This window comes from Dromaius novaehollandiae, chromosome 4 (assembly GCF_036370855.1).
Source record: "Dromaius novaehollandiae isolate bDroNov1 chromosome 4, bDroNov1.hap1, whole genome shotgun sequence".
In the NCBI taxonomy this organism is placed as follows: domain Eukaryota; kingdom Metazoa; phylum Chordata; class Aves; order Casuariiformes; family Dromaiidae; genus Dromaius; species Dromaius novaehollandiae.
The window spans coordinates 77,663,216-77,680,557 of record NC_088101.1 but is presented as its reverse complement, the minus strand read 5'-3'; the positions used below and the strand labels follow the sequence as shown (position 1 = coordinate 77,680,557).

Sequence of the window (17,342 nt, the reverse complement as noted above, 5' to 3'; positions counted from 1 at the left end):
GAATCTTTGTTTTTGAAGTTGTTTGTATTTTCCTTATAATCTAACATATTGTTATCTAAATTAATGTTAGCTATTTTAAAACCCAGGCCTGACCAACTAATTTGTAATTATGCCTAGTGAATAAGATAAAGCTTATCCTCACCAAGCAAATTAATAATATGTGAAAATATTCCTTAGAAGATCCTTTATGTATGAAGATTAAGAATGACACAGCTCTAAAAAATGATTATTGTATGTAAACGTGGCCCCTTCCTACAGAGTTTAAATCATGATAACAGCACAATGCAAATGCAGTAGAAGACTGAACCTGAAGAAAATGGTGCTTGCTCAAGAATAAATGAAATAATTCTTCCTTCACACCTTTGCTATGGTGATTGGGTACTGGAAAAGGGCAGTCTGGCCTGATTTTTGCAAAGTCAGGTTGAATTTATATGGTTGACATTTAGCAAAAGTGAAATTCCAAATACTTCTGTGTGTGTAGATTGAATTAGTTGCATCCGATAGAGAATAATGAAACCTCATTACCTGTATGCCTGCAGAACTGCTTTTGAAAGCAGGACTGTTCCTAAGGTCATATAGGTGATCAGCATACTTGAAAGGACATCAGCATACACGTATCTGGGGGGGGGGAGGAAACGTGTGTTGTGTTTTTTTTAGTGTTTGGCACATTCCAAATGTAGAGATGTTATAGATTCAGGTAGGCTTGACATATCCATGCTGTACCACTTCCGACACTTGTTTATGTAAAAAGAAACTCTCCCTTGACTCCACAGGAATTAACATTTACTCGTATTATCTACTTTAACCTCGTAGTAATTAAATCCAATCAATATGCAATAACAATGGCAACTTGTACTGCAGAGCAGGTAGCCCCTCTCCTTGCTTGCTATGAGAATTATAATTCCACAGTTGTATAGACACAGGAATGCAAGAAATCTCCTGGTTCCTTGCCTGCTACTACAAGCAACCGTGTCCCATAATCCCTTTAGTAAATTTACGGAATTGCAACTTAGAGTCCAGTGTTTTGTCACCCGAATTATGAAGAGAGCTGCATTACAAATAGGTAAGTTGGAATTTAGAAGATTGTTTCTAACTTTATTCATGGTTAATTTATATCTGTATGTTCTTGTGTCAACACTGTGATTTAGCTGCTTCTCCAGCGTTTACTGCTGAGAACCCATGCAGCCCTTCTTCAGAACAACTTTTCTGTTACAACACTTCTACTTTCCTGTTAGAAGGTAGAGATTAATCTGTTGACTGTTTTGCTAATTTTTCTCTTTTGAGTTCATCCTTCTTAAAGATGAATTACCAGAATGACATGTAGCATTCCAGGTATGTCTTGTATAACTACATTAAAGGAAGCAGTGTTTGTTTGCAGGCTGAGAGATTTTATTCCTACATAAAAAGCCATTTTTAAGTAGTTCGATTTTTTAAAACCTCATCTCTTTAACAAAAGGCTTTATTTTGACCGTTCCAGATTATCTGTGTTATAGCCTTGTTTTTGTCCAGAGGGTGAACAAAGTACTGCTGTAAACAAACATAACTAGTTTCACATACGTTAGAGTATTTCTAACGAATTTTTTTTGAAAACAGATTGAAAAATTCCTGCCTAAACATAGTTTCTTTTTGTTGCTGTTCATTTTGTTTTAGTAATACCTGGACACTTACTTGAAAAATTAAGTTAAGTAATTTTTCTGGTTTTGTTTTTGAAGGTAGGAACATATCTCATCTATATGGGACGGCTGGCTGCAGGTAAAGATATTTGAATATTTGAGATGTTCAGACCAATTATAACTTGAAAGACCTGCCTTGAATTAAAATGCTTGGTAGAACTCCTGGTTTTGCAAGACTGAGACACTGTTTCTTTATCTGTATGAGTAAGGAGTTGAGAGTGTAGTAAGTATTCAAGGAGAGCACGTCATGGGTTACCCAAGTTTATCACTGTAACTATGACATTAGAAAAACTCCCTCCTGCCTTCTGGAAGTGTGATCAACAAACTGTAGCACTGGAAAACAAACTTGTTAATATCAGGGGAGTAACGGGGTCACCATGGCATGATATCACTTTCAGTAAATTAAGAGCCTGTATTATATATATATACACACGCACAGATGGTGCAAATAGAAAAAAATAAATAGGGGAGGAAATACAGTGCCTGGAGGCAGGTGATGTTGTAAGTTATGTAAAAACAGAATGAAAAGGAACCTGAGGAGACCTGAGAAAATGAGATGTTTGGATACATGCAAGCAATTGAGAAGAAAGGAATGGTGATGGAAGAAAAGATAGAAAAAAATGTTGGATAAAGAGGCTCTAAACTAGCCCTAATCAAAACCAGTAATTACAGGGAAAAGAAGGAACACTAGATTTAAAAAGATAGGAAAATGAAAACAGAAGAAAAAGCATGATGGTGAAGGAGAAAAGTTATGGTATAAATATGAATAAGAGCTAATGCAAGTGAAATTCAGTTTATTTTGATTAGACATCTCTCCTACAGATATGTGAGTCAAATTATAAATAGTGTACAGCAAGTAGTGACAATTTTTTCTCATCAGAGAATAATGTCTCTAGACAAATACTTGGAAGCAAATACATTTTTCACAAATTAGTGAAATTAAGGAATTTGTAAGAGAATACCATTATGATTATAAAGCATAATCTTATATTGATAGTAATGATTTTCTGGTTAAAATAGTTTGTTATTAACAATACTTTTTTTTTCTCCTTGGTTTTAAATTGGTGAATCATTTTAAGATTTTAGTACACTTCAGGCCCTGCCAAATTTAACAGTTTTACACAGAAAGAGGCAATATATTTATGGACATAGAATGGCTTTTATCATTTCCTCCATAGATGGCCATTTCTTTTGCAAAGTACAAAAACAGCAGAAAATCACACACACATTTTTTTTATTATTATTTTTTTCCAGATTTAGCCTGCACAATTCAGTGTAGGCAGAGAGAATTTGCAGTCCTGTAGACATAGCCTAAGACGACAGCCTGGTTCTGTGAATAAAGTCTCTTGTAGTAAAGTCAATGGGACTACTCAAACGAGTAAATTTATTGAACTCTGTATGTATATGTTTGCAGGATTAGTTCCTATGCTGATAATGTAATGTGAAAGAAAAATTCGAAAAATAAGTTTAGGAACATTTGGTAGTGTTATGTCAGCAAGTAAATACAACCATCTGGTCTCTAGATTGCTAATCTATTTCCCCCAATTTTATGGGTAGCATACTTCCTGTGTGTGCAAGCTTGAGACTACATCATCAAACTTTTGTATTGATCTTTTTTTGGTGTTCTAACAGAAACATGTAAAATATATTGCCTTTCTGGGGGTGAAATTGTGATTTTATGCATAATTTTTCAGGTTGGAAATTTTTCAGTTGCCTCCAGATTATTTTTAACTGTTTTATTGAAACATATTCCTAATGAGGATGATTAATTTCAGGTATATTCTTTGAAAAACAGACCAGTCATCTATGGTGAACAATATCCAGTTATCTGTAGTTCTGTAATTACCATAAATAAGGTCTGAGTTTGATCCCGGTTGAAAGTTATGTCTTATTAAGATATTTGCTATGTAGTGAAGGGTGTGCTTGGAATCCAAATCTATTGTCCAGAGCTAAAGCTATTTAAAGAAATAGAAAGTAGCTCATAAAAAGTAACTGCCTTCAATCATCTGCAATTACTCCTTTTTATAATTCCCTTTACATTCTTAATTTCTTAAATTTAATTTTCTTAAAATGTGCTTCTTCCATCAGGTTTTAAAAATTTGGCAATTATTTCTTAAAATTTTTAAAATGTGAAACATGTCTGAACTTGGATTTTTAAATCTTTCTATAACTTTTTCAATCAAAATTCAAAATTCCTCATCTTATGTTTTACCTTAGTGGTAAGTTTGGGGTTTGTAAGAAGAAGAAATGAATTGGTGCATACAATTAAAGGTATAAAATTTGCTACATACTTAAATGTCGAGGAGTGCTTATCACAGCTTGAAGTAGGCTTGTTTCACTGAGGAAGGCTATAGGAATATCAATTTTGTATGAATTGCAAAGTAAACATATTTAGAAAATTAATTAAAACTACTTTAAAAACTCTCAGTGATCCTCATTTTTCCGCCCACAGGTTTAACTATAATTTATCTTTAATTCAATATAATTAAATCAAATGCAATCTGCTTTATGGACACACAAAGCCTTGCCCATGTGAACTTGCACAGTGTTAACATTACTTTATTTAAACAGGTATAAATAAGCCTTTGAATACTTCTTATTAAGTCAGCTTAATGTGACAGCTCACCAGATGAAACTGAAATACACCACTGTTAAATCTATCACAGAAATAAAACTGTCCACACAGGATTTAAACCTGTACATTTCACCAATATACAAGGATTTAAGCACATTTAGATCTGGTTTACATTAGTTAATATTCAGTAAAAACTATAGCTGAATTTCACTGCAGTTGAAATGGCATAACATAGATTACACCAGAATCTATACCCTTGTTTCACATCTCCTTGCTGGTTAAGACTTTATATGATTTAGTTTATGTACTAACATGAATAAGGCACAAACTTAAATTTAGATGCATTCATTTCAAATGCTAGAGCAGGAAGATTGCTGGAACCTTTAAAGATGTGTTGCCTGTATATATGGTGACATTACATGTGCTCTGGAGATTGGATACATTTTTGTCTCAGTAGTAAAAAAAAGCATGCAGCTTCTCTCGTGTTGACTTTTCTAGACAGTTTGTGCCTACACCCGTTTATTGCTCTTCACTCTCAGAATCCCAGGAACTCCCACAGACTCTCAAGAAAACAGGCGAGGAAGGTGGTTAAAGAATGTACAATATATCTTGAAGAACTTTTTATTCTTATATGGACTTTCCTTCTCTTTGAATGTCCGACTGTTTATTTGTGCAACAACTCCATGCAATATCCCACGCACAATATCGTTTATTCACAGAAAGATACCAGAGTCTACAGATGAAGGCAAAGTCAGCCCACATGCAAAAACTTCAGGAAAGGCTTGGTGCCTAGTGAAAGTTCAAGTTGCCTGAACACTGGTGCAGTGTTCCTCAGTGCTAGAGGAAAAATTCCTCTCTGATAGTCCCTATAGTCAGCCATCTGTCTCTAGATATAGCTATACCTCTGAATCTCTTAGCTGTTGACACAACTGAGTCTTGTGATCTTGTCTTGTTCTCTGCAAATAAAAGTGAAGTATACTTCACATGCAAGGTATGTGGGCATGCTTCAGGTTTAGACCTAAGAAAAATAAAGCTTAGGAAAAAAAGCATAGGCTAATTTCCTATTTCAGATTAAACTAGGACGTTATGCTAGGCAAGAATTTGGCGTGAGTCCTTTATCAAGGAAAGGATGGTTATGGAGGATCAGCCATCCACACCTAGGTTTCTCTAGCTCTCTAGGCTCAGATAATGGCCACCGCAAATATAACCTTAAAGAGGTGAAGGAGGAATTTGGTTGTCATGAGTTCGAAGAGTTAATCCATCAGATATGTAAGTACAAGATTCAAGTTTTACTGTGGAATAGAAATTTTAATAGGAGGGAAGACCTTAACCTAGTCCTCAGATGACCCTTAAGAAACTATGCTGAGGGTACTGAAAAGGCATCCACATACAAAGGCAAGGCCAAAATTACTCTTAACAAATGCACCTAATGGAGAAATCCATTTCTTTTCATTCTAAAAGGTCATTTAGAATCTAGTTATGAGGTGGATTAGGTTGAAGTCAGCCTGAGGTAGGTCAGATTTAAGAGCAAGGGCAGAATCCTGTAATTCCATATGATTAGCCACAGAAGCTCTTAACACCAAATAAGCACCTGCCAGGGTGAGCCTAAATGTCACTGCAGTTGTGTCATGCCTTTTTAGCTGAATTTCATGAGAAGAGATTACCATGTGATGAAGAGTGCCTCTGGCAGGTATCCTAAAGACAGACTTGGTCCAAAAGGACCTCCTGTTGGTCTCCAAAGTTTGGAGATTAAACACTTGGATGAGGACATAAGAAAATGTTTGGACTTGACCTTGTCACCTTCCAGGTGGGGAGGAGGTAAAATATGTTTTCTGATTCCAAGGTTAACAGCTGGAAGTGGAGGGTGCCTCCTCCTCCTCACTTTGATGCTTCATAGTTTGTCCTGGCGCCAGAGCCTATGGGAATTGAATGGGAACATGCAAAGTCACTTACTCTGCCTATTACTGATGTCACCTGCTTAGTGCCTCAGGTGCTCCTTCTTACTTAAGTTTCTTTTCATGGAAGCCCTTTGGAGCTTGGAGAACTCTTAGCATGTTTTCCTTGTGGTACTGAGATTTGTGCTTAGAAATAAATTTAGGCAGCAGAGTCCTAGTACGTCACCAATGTGTGATGTGTACCTGAGAGGCACACTGTGGCTTCAAAGACCAAAAAAAAGGCAGGGCAGGGAGATGGGAGTAGAGTACTGGGAGACATCACTCATGATCCTAATTCCATAGACTTCTAAGATGCAGGGATGGAACTTGCTCCTTTCGTAAGAAGCTACCGCTATATGAGATTATGATGACTTTTTTGGTATGGTACTTAAAGCCACAAGGAATACGTGCCTGAGAGATCCCTTTTCCTTACAGCAACAAAAATATACAGTGCATCTTCAGAACATGTAAATTAAGCCACTACATGACTCACATTTTTGAGCCTAATAGGACTGAAGACACTTTACTTGTATTAAGCAGCAAGGCCAAGCAATTTTGAATTGTAAGAATAAAGCTCCAAGGCCTAAAGGAAAAAACAAACAAACAAGCCAACCTTTCAGTAACATCCCAAAGAGATCTTCCTTCACAGCAGAAAATAGAACGAAATATACTAGAAAAGAATGTTGTTTTCTTTTTTTTGTGCATGTTTTAAAGCTACTAGAAGAAAAGGAGTCTATGACACAATATGAAATTAATAGTTTTAAATCATTCTGGCTCAGCAAGGTATTCCTGTTCCTCTGGAACTGAGGAATGTAGGGTACATGGTATCTCTTTGTCTACATGAAATGATGGGGGTTACAGGTTTGTGTTTCCACTGACATCAGTAAGGCCAAAACCCAATCCTTTGGTCTCTAGTTCTTGGCAGAAATATATCAGATATGCTTACATAAATGTACTTGAAGTAAATGTTTTGGTTTTATTTGCTGGGATTTCTCATAAGCATTGCAGGTGTAACAAAACACCAACCATAATCGCATCTAGTCCTGGGCAAGGGGAAAAAAATGTTGAGAGATCGTGTTTTCTCACATTTTGTTTCTCACAATTTTTGTATACAACAAAATGCTTTATTTGATCTACATAAGTGATTTGGGAAAATTCTTTAATATAGCACATTCTATTGTAAGTACTGCTTTTAATACTATTTTTCTTTATATTGCAGTGCTATCCAAAGACCAGTCAGGATTGTGGCCTGGTTATGCCTGATTTTATGCAGAGAAAGATATTCTAGACTGCTTACCTTGTAAAACTACAACTTTGCAATGGTACCATTCACATATTTAAGAATAAGTACACACACAAATCTTTCAGCAAAAGAATCTTTATTTTACTTATAATTTTTAAATGTGCAATCCTAGCTTTCTGGGCACACCTGAATATTAATTTACATGTTTTTTTGGACGGAAAAAAAGTTAAATATCCTGAAAATAACCTTTTATGTAACATATGAGGTAAAGATGCAATTACAAAGCCAAACAGATGCAAAAGATACATAGATCAATCCTGTTATATCTAAATAGGATTTGAGAAGATACATCCTCTATTGGCCAGTCTACATTTAACAAGATCAGTATCCCTATTTAGTTGTACTACTTCCCAGCTCTTGTAAAGAGTTTTAACATGCTAAGGCAGGAAACGCCACTGGCACTAGAATGGGAGATGACTATACTCAACAGAAAGTAAATGGCACTCTTAAAGATTGGATTAACTAGCAAAACAGTGTAGATATTGATGGTTCTGTGCTCATCTTGTAGACCTCAGTGTGGTAAATGTTAGTCACTGATCCTCTGGATTGGACTCTGATGGTTAATTGAAGAAGGAATAGTTTTTGAAATTTAGGAAATAAATTCTTTAATGAGGATTTTGTTCCCAAGTACTTATTAACTGGCCAACACAAAGCTAATTATAACATATATGAAATATAACCTTCCCTGACTTTAGGAACAAAATTAAGCTAGGAAAATTGCAATAAAGTTTACACACTGAAGAAGCATTTAATGATGCCATTTGTATAAAATTTTATTTTTTTGAACATGCTGCAAACATTAAATGAAGAAACTTGACATTTATGCAAGGATATTTTTGTACGCCTAAAATAAAATCCTTTTAGAGCAACCAAGACTTTCATTAGTTTAACCAAGGTAATTAAACCATGGTAATAAAAACATAGGCTATGCATCAGGACTAAGTTTTATCTGTTGACTCCTCATATGTGTGAAAGCAATAATCATTCTTCATTAAAGTATGCATTGTAAATCTCTCCAGATCAAATCTGACACTTTCGTGACAGCCACACTTGGGTAGACAGAGATGTCTGTACACCCAACATTAAGCTACTTAGGCTTATAAGCCAAAACTTTTTCAGCCAAAAAGTCACCAATCATTATTACTGTTTGTTTTACCCTCCTGCTTTCTATATTGTGTCCAAGAGTGGTGAAAATTATGAGAAAAGTTATAGCTGAGACCTTGTGTGGATTTTTCAACTTGTTCCAGATTCTGATAAAGAAGCTGACAAGAACTCGACAATTTCCAAACTCACTGAGGAAAAGCACTAAATTGATTTGTGATGACTTGGATGCTTCTGAATGCAAGTACTCTGTGTGAACACACCTGTTTCCAGGTAAGTCTGGGTGTTCATGTAGTCTTTGTTGAGCAATGCTCACAAACATAGCAAATTCTGCTCTGCTATGGAGAATTCTTCTGTGAAGTCAAACTAATTACATACTTCCGTGCATAGGAGATAGGACAAAAGTCCTGTCAGCTCTGTTGGCTATCCTGAGTAGAACAGGTTCAGTATGCATGGAAGAGGAAGTAATCTGACACCTCCATGGCATAATTCTTTTGTAGTTAGTGAACCAGGACACCACTTCTTGGTATCACTTTTCTTTGAAACAAAATAAAGCAAAATTGGAGTCTTTGTATTAACTTCATAAAGGTCCAGCTGGGTTACTTGCAGATACCTCTGTGGATAGTTACAATTCCTATGTTTACTCTAGCCATCATTGTCAAAGACAGATTTTCATCTGCTACAACTGTTTACAACTTCAAACTGAAATGTGTGGCTGACCTATCTTCCCTTCTGTAGGCGAACTGGCTAGCGTAAGTCAACATTAGATCTGTTGAGGCAGCATGGAAGACAGTGGCAAAAGACAACCTTAACAACCGCATATGGAAGCTGGAGATAATCTAGCTATTAAGGGGTGGTAACAAAAAACATCAGCTTTTGGTTGTAGAAGGCAATTCTTGGCCCTATGAAATCTCCCCAGCCAAAGATGAACAACTGTAGCTTGCCTGGGCAAATTTAGATATCTAAAGAATATTTTTAAAATAATTACTATACCACACCTGAAAGAAGTTATCATTTATGAGGTTAAAAATCAATCAATTTCTTTTTCTATGTTTTGAAATTTTAGTCTCCCCTAAAGGACAGATAATTACCTTTATGGGAACATGCACAGCATGTCTGGAGAAGTTAGCAGGTCCATCATCTTGTCATTTTACACTAATTTACCAAGATGTCCGAGGTTGAGAAAATGAAATACTGTTTATTTTATTAAGTTGTTTTCCTCTCTGCAAACTTTTCCCATAAAACCTGATCAGAGGAATAACAACATTGAGATCTAAGTGGATCTGAAAAGTTTCATGTTGGTAGAAATCTCCTTGGGATTGACTGACAAAGAAAATAACAGCAGAATTAGAAGGTGGGAGAGGGAGTGGTGGAGCAGTCCTTTATTTTTCCAAAGTATTTTGTGTGTTTTTGTTTTTCTTGAACTCTCCGGTTACTGTAAACATCTTAGAAAGCAAAAGAGATATTAAGAAACACTTTTTCCAAGGCTGACTGGATAAGAATTAGAAAAATTACTGAAGTTAAACAGTCAAGTCACTATTTTAAATTTTAAAAGGTTTCTTACAGACATGCCAGCAGTAATGAGTTGTGGTAGCTGTCTCTTGCTCTGGAGGATGAAAAGCTTTGAAAGCAATTTAAAGGGCAGGCATTCCCCTTCAGTAGTTGCTAGTCGGTTCAGTTCCCTTTTCATGTTTTTGGTGCACAGAGATAAATAACATTGACATGAAGGAATCCCCTATGTGCAAAGGCTGTCTACCACTATCTTGTTTGCAATCAGAGATCACAAACTTTTGTAAAGTATAAACAGATCACAAAACTTTTTCATGTTCTGTAAGAAAGTCAGACCTACTTGGTTAATTCTTTGCTTAATCTGTGTAAAGGGGAAGTTTTTGCCACCTAGCTGGGGCACAGTCTTGCCCTTTGGACTCCTGATTACTCAAGCAGTGCTTCACCTACCTCCTCGTCCTCACGTGGTGGTTTAACGGTTGAACCTAACGCTCACTCCCACTTGTATCTTTACCTGTAACCCCGCAGGGTCCGGGTCGCTCTCCCCCCTGGGCCGCAGAGGAGTGACATACCTGCTTGGTGCTCCTCTCACCACCTCCCTGCTCAACAGCCGTCCGTTCCAACGGCCGCCGCCAGCGCGCGCCTGCGCGCTCCCCCGCCCCACGGGGCCGCGAGGGGGCGGGGCGCCCGCTGCCCACCGCGCCCTTGCGAGGCTGCTGGGGGGGGTAAGGAACTACGCGGCCCAGCATGCCCCGCGCGGCCCGCTCCCCGCTGCCGCAGGGAGCCGGCGGCCCGCGAGGCACGCTGGGAGCTGTAGTTCCTTGGCGCGCGGCATTGTCTCTCCCCTTTCTCTGTCCGGGAACCCGACCGCCACCCCTGCCGGGTGAGTGCGGTGACTGACAGCTCCTCGCAGCCAGTGGCCGGAGCGCTGCGCGGCGGAGCCCGGCGCCCGTCTCCTCGGTGACCGGGGGAGCTGGTGCCTCAGTAGAGTAGCCGGAGTCCTGGGGGACGGAGGTGAGTGGGTCTTCGAGGGGGGAGCCCCCACCCCCGCCTCCCGGCTTTCCCCTCCCCCTCGCAGCTGGCCCGGGACCCCGCTCGGGTTGTGGTGGGAGGGGGGGCGGCGGCAGATGGGCGTCGTGAGGGGAGCCGAGTGGGGGAGGGGATCCCGGCGGAGGGGGAGGGCAGCAGCCGCGCCGCCCCTCTGCCGGCGACCCGCCGCGGGCAGCGCTGAGGGGGGGGCGGGCAGCGGCGCCCCTCCGCGGCGGGGGGCGGGGGTGCCCCTTGGCCTCCCGGCTTCTTTTGCCGCTTGATTTTTCAAACCGCCCCCGCTGGCTCAGGTGCCACTTCTCCCCTCCCCGCGGCTCCACCCTCCTGGGAAGCGGCGCTGGCGGAGGGCGGTTAATGAGTAACAACGGCGCCGCGCGCGCCGACCGTTGCCCGGGGCGGGCGGCGGTGCCGGCGGGATGCTGCCGCCGCCGCCGCCGCTGCTGAGGGCGGCACCCGGCCTCGCGCGGCTTTTGTGTGCGGCGCCTCTCGCCCCGTGCCTAGCCCAAAGTTTGGGTTTGGGAGACCTGCTGGCCCGCGCAGCCGCCACACGCCTCTCCCGGCTGTTCCAGCCCTGAGCAGAGTCGCCTGCCGCTGCTTCGTCTTCAAATGCCCCTTTTTATTTATTTATTTTCCCGAGGCATCCCAACTGTTTTGGAGCGCGTTTATAAGAAAAGAAGAAGAAAACAAAAAGCCTTACCGCCAGCACAATCCTTTCGTGTAACTTATTTGTTGTCAGGAGGGACTTTAATTAAACTTTAATTTTTAAGCAACCTGAATGATAAATACATGCCTGTTGACGCAACAGCTTTAGAAACCTTTGGTGTGACTGTTGTCAAACAAAACAGCAAGTGTTCTGTTTGTGTTTTTTACATTTTATACTTTGGCTTCAGTTTGAGAAGAGGGTTCTATTAAATATTTTTTAGTCTGCTGTTACTAATTAAAGTGAGTAGTTCTCGTGACACGAGGTACACCTAAGTATTTTCTCGCAAAGCGGTTCCTGCTTATACAGGACATATAATAGTATTATGTTGTGCCAATTGTCAGATGTTGATAAACATTTTTATCAAAATATTGTCCCACCCAAGTTCTTAAACGACTGGTAATGTCTTCCACAGTTTGTGCTGTTATTCCTTTTGTGCAGCTTGCCTATAAACGTGTACCACATTTTAATAGTGAGCAGAAACCAAGTCTTTTAACTTCATTTGAGCTTCGTAGTGGCATCAGTTGTGGAAGTACTTGCAGTTGTGCATTAATGAGCGGCTCCTATGCTGACGACTCTTTTGCGATGCTTAATGTAAAGATATGACCAAGGGTAAAGAGATGACCTCTCCCCTCTGTGTGCTTCCTTCCCACAGGTTATCATCTTAGAGTCTCCCTACTGAAAAACCAAACGAAACCAACTGCTTTTTTGCTTTTCAAAAAAAAAAAAAAAAAAAAAAAAAGCACATTAGCATGGATACTGTAGTGCTGAGTATCAGCTTATTTCCAAAGGCTTTTCAAAATAGACTGGTGGTCAGTACTGTAGTCTTAATTTTCACATGCTCCCTCACTGCCTTCTGTCACTGTTAGGCTATAGTCTAACTTATGAATATGTCTCCTGTTTCTGTTTGCTCTTTTTGTTGCTATGAGTTAACAAGAGCAGAAGCAGGAAACAAGCTACCTCTCTCCCCTGGAAATACATAAGCAAGTAGTATTTTCTCTGTAGTAAAGGGTTTGAAAAGTGGTATGAAAAGCTAGCATGGATATTTAAAAAAAACCAATACACAAAGGAATGCAATGTTTGTGGGATAAAGTACAGCTCAGATGTAACTGGTATGTGTGGTGTTTTACATCTCAAAAAAATAATTGATTGAAATGGTAGAGCAAAATATATGCTGGCAGAAAGCTCAACCATTTCATTTCATTTTGCTGTTTTATGACAAAGCTGATGTATATAGGCAAACTATGCTGTTTCGCGTACTTGAACAACTCTTTAATTGTATGTGGTGGTGTTTCTGTCTGAAGTGTGCTGTGAAGTATTTTATAGTTGTTAAACTGTATTTGTTCTGTATCATATTACTAAGTTGTGTTGGTACAAGTTTGCTAAACCTTTCTCCAATCATAATAGTAATTTTATCTTTTCAGTGTTTTAACAAGTATATTGAAATGTCACTAACTAATATAATTTGCTTAAGATTTAGTTACTATGTATTACAAACTATTCTGCTGTTACAGGTCTGTTTTCTCCTTTAAAATGCATATATCCTCCTGACAAATACTTATGAGGTGCATGTTTTTTGATATTGTACAGTCTTTTTCTCTTTGAGATTTATGTTTGCATGCTTAGTGATACCTTGAAATCAAAGTAAGCCTGGCCGTGTCTAGTATCGGGGTGCAACCATTTTCTGGCATACTATATATGATCAAATGTAGTTATGCTACCAAATTAACAAAATTCAGTGCTAGAGTTATTAGAAGTAATTACGGTAGTATATAATTGGTAGGCTTGATAAGATTCAGCATTTAATTTTACTGAAAATCACAGCTAAAATCACTTTATCTTTGGTTATTCAGGACATTTTTCAGGTTATATCATTCACTAAGAATTTCATGCTTTTAGTAAAAACGTATGTATTTATTCAAAGATTTGTATCACTGCAACTAAAAAGTCTGTATTTCATTATTTATACTACACATTTTGTAATTTTTTACAGTAAACATTCAGATATAGAATTATTTTTAAACTGGAAATTTGTACTTATTTTTTCTGTTACATCTTTCTATAGCTACAGGTTTCAAGTCTGCGAAGAAATAAGAATAAAACTTACACAATTAGGTAATTTAGTTTTGAAATCAGGCTATAAGGTGTACATTTTTACAACTAGTTTGTTAACAGTTTGTAGCTCAACTACTCTCTCTTGGAATCTCTCTGGACATGAGAAACATTGTTTTTGTAATTTTTCAGGTAGTCTGTCATACCATTATAGTAAAACATATTTGAATGCATAGGGTTCTTGCAGAAGAGCTACATTTGTTCTTTGTCCTGAAGTTTCCTAGATAAATTGAGTGAGCTGTTATTTCTCATGAGTGTAATAGGCAAAAATAACGCACAGTAATATCAGGCTACTGAGTTTGGGAAGTGAAGGCTTTTTCAATGATGTAATACAGTTTTCTTTTTTCTTATTTTTTAATATACATACTTTAATAGCAAAATGCTCTTTAGTGTTGAAGTACTTCCTAACTTTTCACACACAAAATTATGCAAATAAATTAATAGCTGGAAGTCTTTACACCGCTGGAACTTCGTTATTAGAGAAAAGTAATGTGGTATAAGCAGCCTGCTATTTTTTTTTAACATATGGCCATACGTATAGGAATGATGTTTCCTTACCAGTGCTTATCATCTGGAATAAATGCTTGATGTAAGGGGCATAGTTTAGGAAAGCAAAAAGATACTGGTTTGTGAGTGGAGTAAAATAGAATTGTGTCATAGCAAATGCAGAATTGTGAGGTAGGAGAGCACTGAGATTTGTTTTTTTCCAAGAACAGCCTAAGTACATTTTCATCATAGTTTTTTGCAGTAGCTCCTGTTTTTTTTTTATAGATCAGACGGATAGAAAATCTGTTTTTTCTTATCAGCCCCTTCAACATTACAATACTGTGTCTTAAACTTTAGCAAGTATTGCTTTTCACTCTATTTTTTGATCAGATTATTTATAATCTAATACTCTTATAATTGTTTCTTTTCCCTTGCAAGCTAGTACCATGCTTTTAGGTGCCAGAAATTACTGTGCAGTACAGTTGACCAGTTTAGCAGTGCACTGTTGGAATATACCCAAGAGACATACTGGGGTATTTTCAAGACAATCAAGAATAGAAATAATCCCTGAAAGACAAATTAAAGTATGTATCTATTCATGCTCTCAAATAGCAGTTTTTTATTTACTGTTGGACATTTGTTGTTTTATTTTTTGTTTGAAGAAGTTTATTTTGAAAAGATTTATTAATATTTAATTATTATTCTCAGAAAGTACCAGACCTAATTATAGATAGCAGAATGCACACTGATCTCTTAGTTCATAAGTTTAGCCTTGTGGGGATAAGGTGAATCTCTATTTAAGGTACAAGACTGGATGCAGGTTGACTGGGGTCTTTTATAGCAGTATGTGAGTTTGCATAATGTTTGGGAAGCATTTCTTGTATTGTGATTTCCATCCAAAGGTTAAGTGTGAAGTTTCATTACTTTTCAAAGCTAACCTCTTTTCTGAAATTATAGAGGAACTATTGTTATGGAAGCTAGATAACTGCTATGCTAAAACAATTTGCAGAAAATGTTCTATATTGAACGGTCACAGCTGCTCCCTGGAGACTGTAAAAAACTTATGTCCCTTTGTTCAAAAAAATAAAAGCTAAAACCCCAAAACAAAACCAACTGAATGTCTTGTGTACTGTTTTGAAGCCTGCCCTATTTAGGATTTGGAAGATTCCTAAAGGAGTCGCATCCTGTAGTTGGATTTTGACCTGGAAGCTTTCCAGTTTAGCAGAACCAATTTCCAAAGAATAAGAAAGTGGGAAGCAATCTCTCACAGTTCATGTATTTTTAATTTGGTAATCAAAGAGCTAAAATGCTTTAGTAGTTAAGAGTTAGATACTAAATTATATATATTTTGTTTCTGTGGAACATCTGAAGGACTGGCCCTTATTTTCTATTCTTTCCTGGGCAGAAAATAATGCGAATAATGTGGTGTGGATTGCATCACACTGCATGTCTTTATGGCAGACTTTTTCTTTTCCTTAAAAAAAGAAAAAAATCCAGGACCTCAGAGCAACGTCAGAAGGACTTCTTGGTATTTTTTTCCTAGCAAGTAGTGGGTCAGAGACTGCTAATTTTAACTTTTTAGATAAAATAAGCAAAAGTGTCCATCTGTGAGAGCTGAGTGTATATATTTGTATCTATCTACCTATATAAAACATTGCCCATTTTCAAGTATATTATACAGTTTAAGTATGTTAAAAGGTGATCAAGTCATGAGTAGTCCATGGTCTAGCTCTGAGAAATAATTATTTTCAAATTAGTTCTCACTTGCTCAGACTTAATTTATTTCAATTTTACGTAGCTGTAGTCGTCCAGTTAATTCAGTTGCTCATACTCCAGATCTCTGGAAGCAAGAGTTCATATCATGCAGCAAGTGGATAATTTCAAAAATTGAATAAGTTGCCATTTCTGTTATTTATGTGAAATCTTTTTTAGGCATTTTAATCTGCTTAGTGAAGGAAACACATCTAAAATAATGGAATTTACCTGAGTTCATTTGAACAAGACATCCAGACTTCAGTGTCAGCACCAAAATTTAATGAAATCTATTATTTCTATCTCTTTTTATAAAGCTGCTTCATCTTAGTCATAAAATCGTGATTCTACCGCCGACAGGATTAATACTGAGAGCCTATGGAGTTCTTTTTTAATTTTTATCTAAAACAAATGGATGCTGGAATGACTGACTGAAATGCAATTTTTATAGTGCTTGTTTTCTGATGTTATTTTTGAGTAAATTTATCAAATTATTGTAACAGAATAAACATGATTTTGTGTTCCTTTTGTCTAATACATCATTTGAGTGTGCATTTGGTGGTGTTACAGATATAAAAGAAATACATATGTGAAAATCAAAGTCTGAGTTACTTATCTTAAGCTGCTTTTAGAGTCAGTGGAGAGAAACGGGCAAATGCAGGGGTAATTTATCTAATATATTTTAGATGGATACCTTTGGTACGTGTGTCTCTACACTGAGTAGAAAGGGAGAGTGGGCTATAGCTGATTAGATCAGTTTAATCTCTGACTTTAAGGTGCCTGGGAGAGGACAGATGAATCTCATCCAGGATTTTCACTGTGCTACGGGATGTGTTGGTGTCACAATGGTGCAGTAAGCCAGAAGTCTATTGAATAGTAGGTAAAATGATGGAGTTAGGAAAGAAGCAATAGGATGGAGTATGAAAACACTCGGCTGTACATCAAAAGACTTAAATTCTGTTCTTAGTTTTGTCATCAAGTTGCTTTGTCATTTTGGACAAACACTTTATTTGCCTTTACTACTGCTCTGTTATAAGTAAAATGAAGACTGTGATACCTGCCCTTTTCAAATTGTTTCGAGTGTTGTGTTATTTCTCTGGTAATAGTTTTTGGTGGAGTTCAGTAATGGTATTTCTGAACAGTAAAAGGAACA

At 37.8% G+C, this 17,342-nt stretch overlaps 1 protein-coding gene and 1 long non-coding RNA gene across 7 annotated transcripts in view; both read left to right on the top strand.

The window, feature by feature from the left end:
* Positions 1–1,020: 1,020 nt before the first annotated feature.
* Positions 1,021–8,965, top strand: LOC135328317 (uncharacterized). 2 transcript variants are annotated; one of them, XR_010389146.1, is made up of 4 exons: positions 1,021–1,063; positions 1,713–1,752; positions 7,402–7,504; positions 8,733–8,965. It is a non-coding gene; the product is annotated as an uncharacterized LOC135328317 (long non-coding RNA). The 2 variants fall into 2 exon arrangements; XR_010389147.1 differs by lacking the exon at positions 7,402–7,504.
* Positions 8,966–10,917: 1,952 nt separating this feature from the next.
* Positions 10,918–17,342, top strand: part of RGS12 (regulator of G protein signaling 12) — a 91,175-nt gene continuing 84,750 nt past the window's right edge. For 2 of the 5 annotated variants that reach the window (XM_026121932.2, XM_064511487.1), the window contains exon 1: positions 10,921–11,106. The gene's annotated coding sequence lies outside the window, so the exon portion shown is untranslated. Of the gene's footprint in view, positions 11,107–17,342 lie in introns of all 5 variants that reach the window. The other 3 variants (XM_064511490.1, XM_064511488.1, XM_026121930.2) reach the window with 3 other exon arrangements.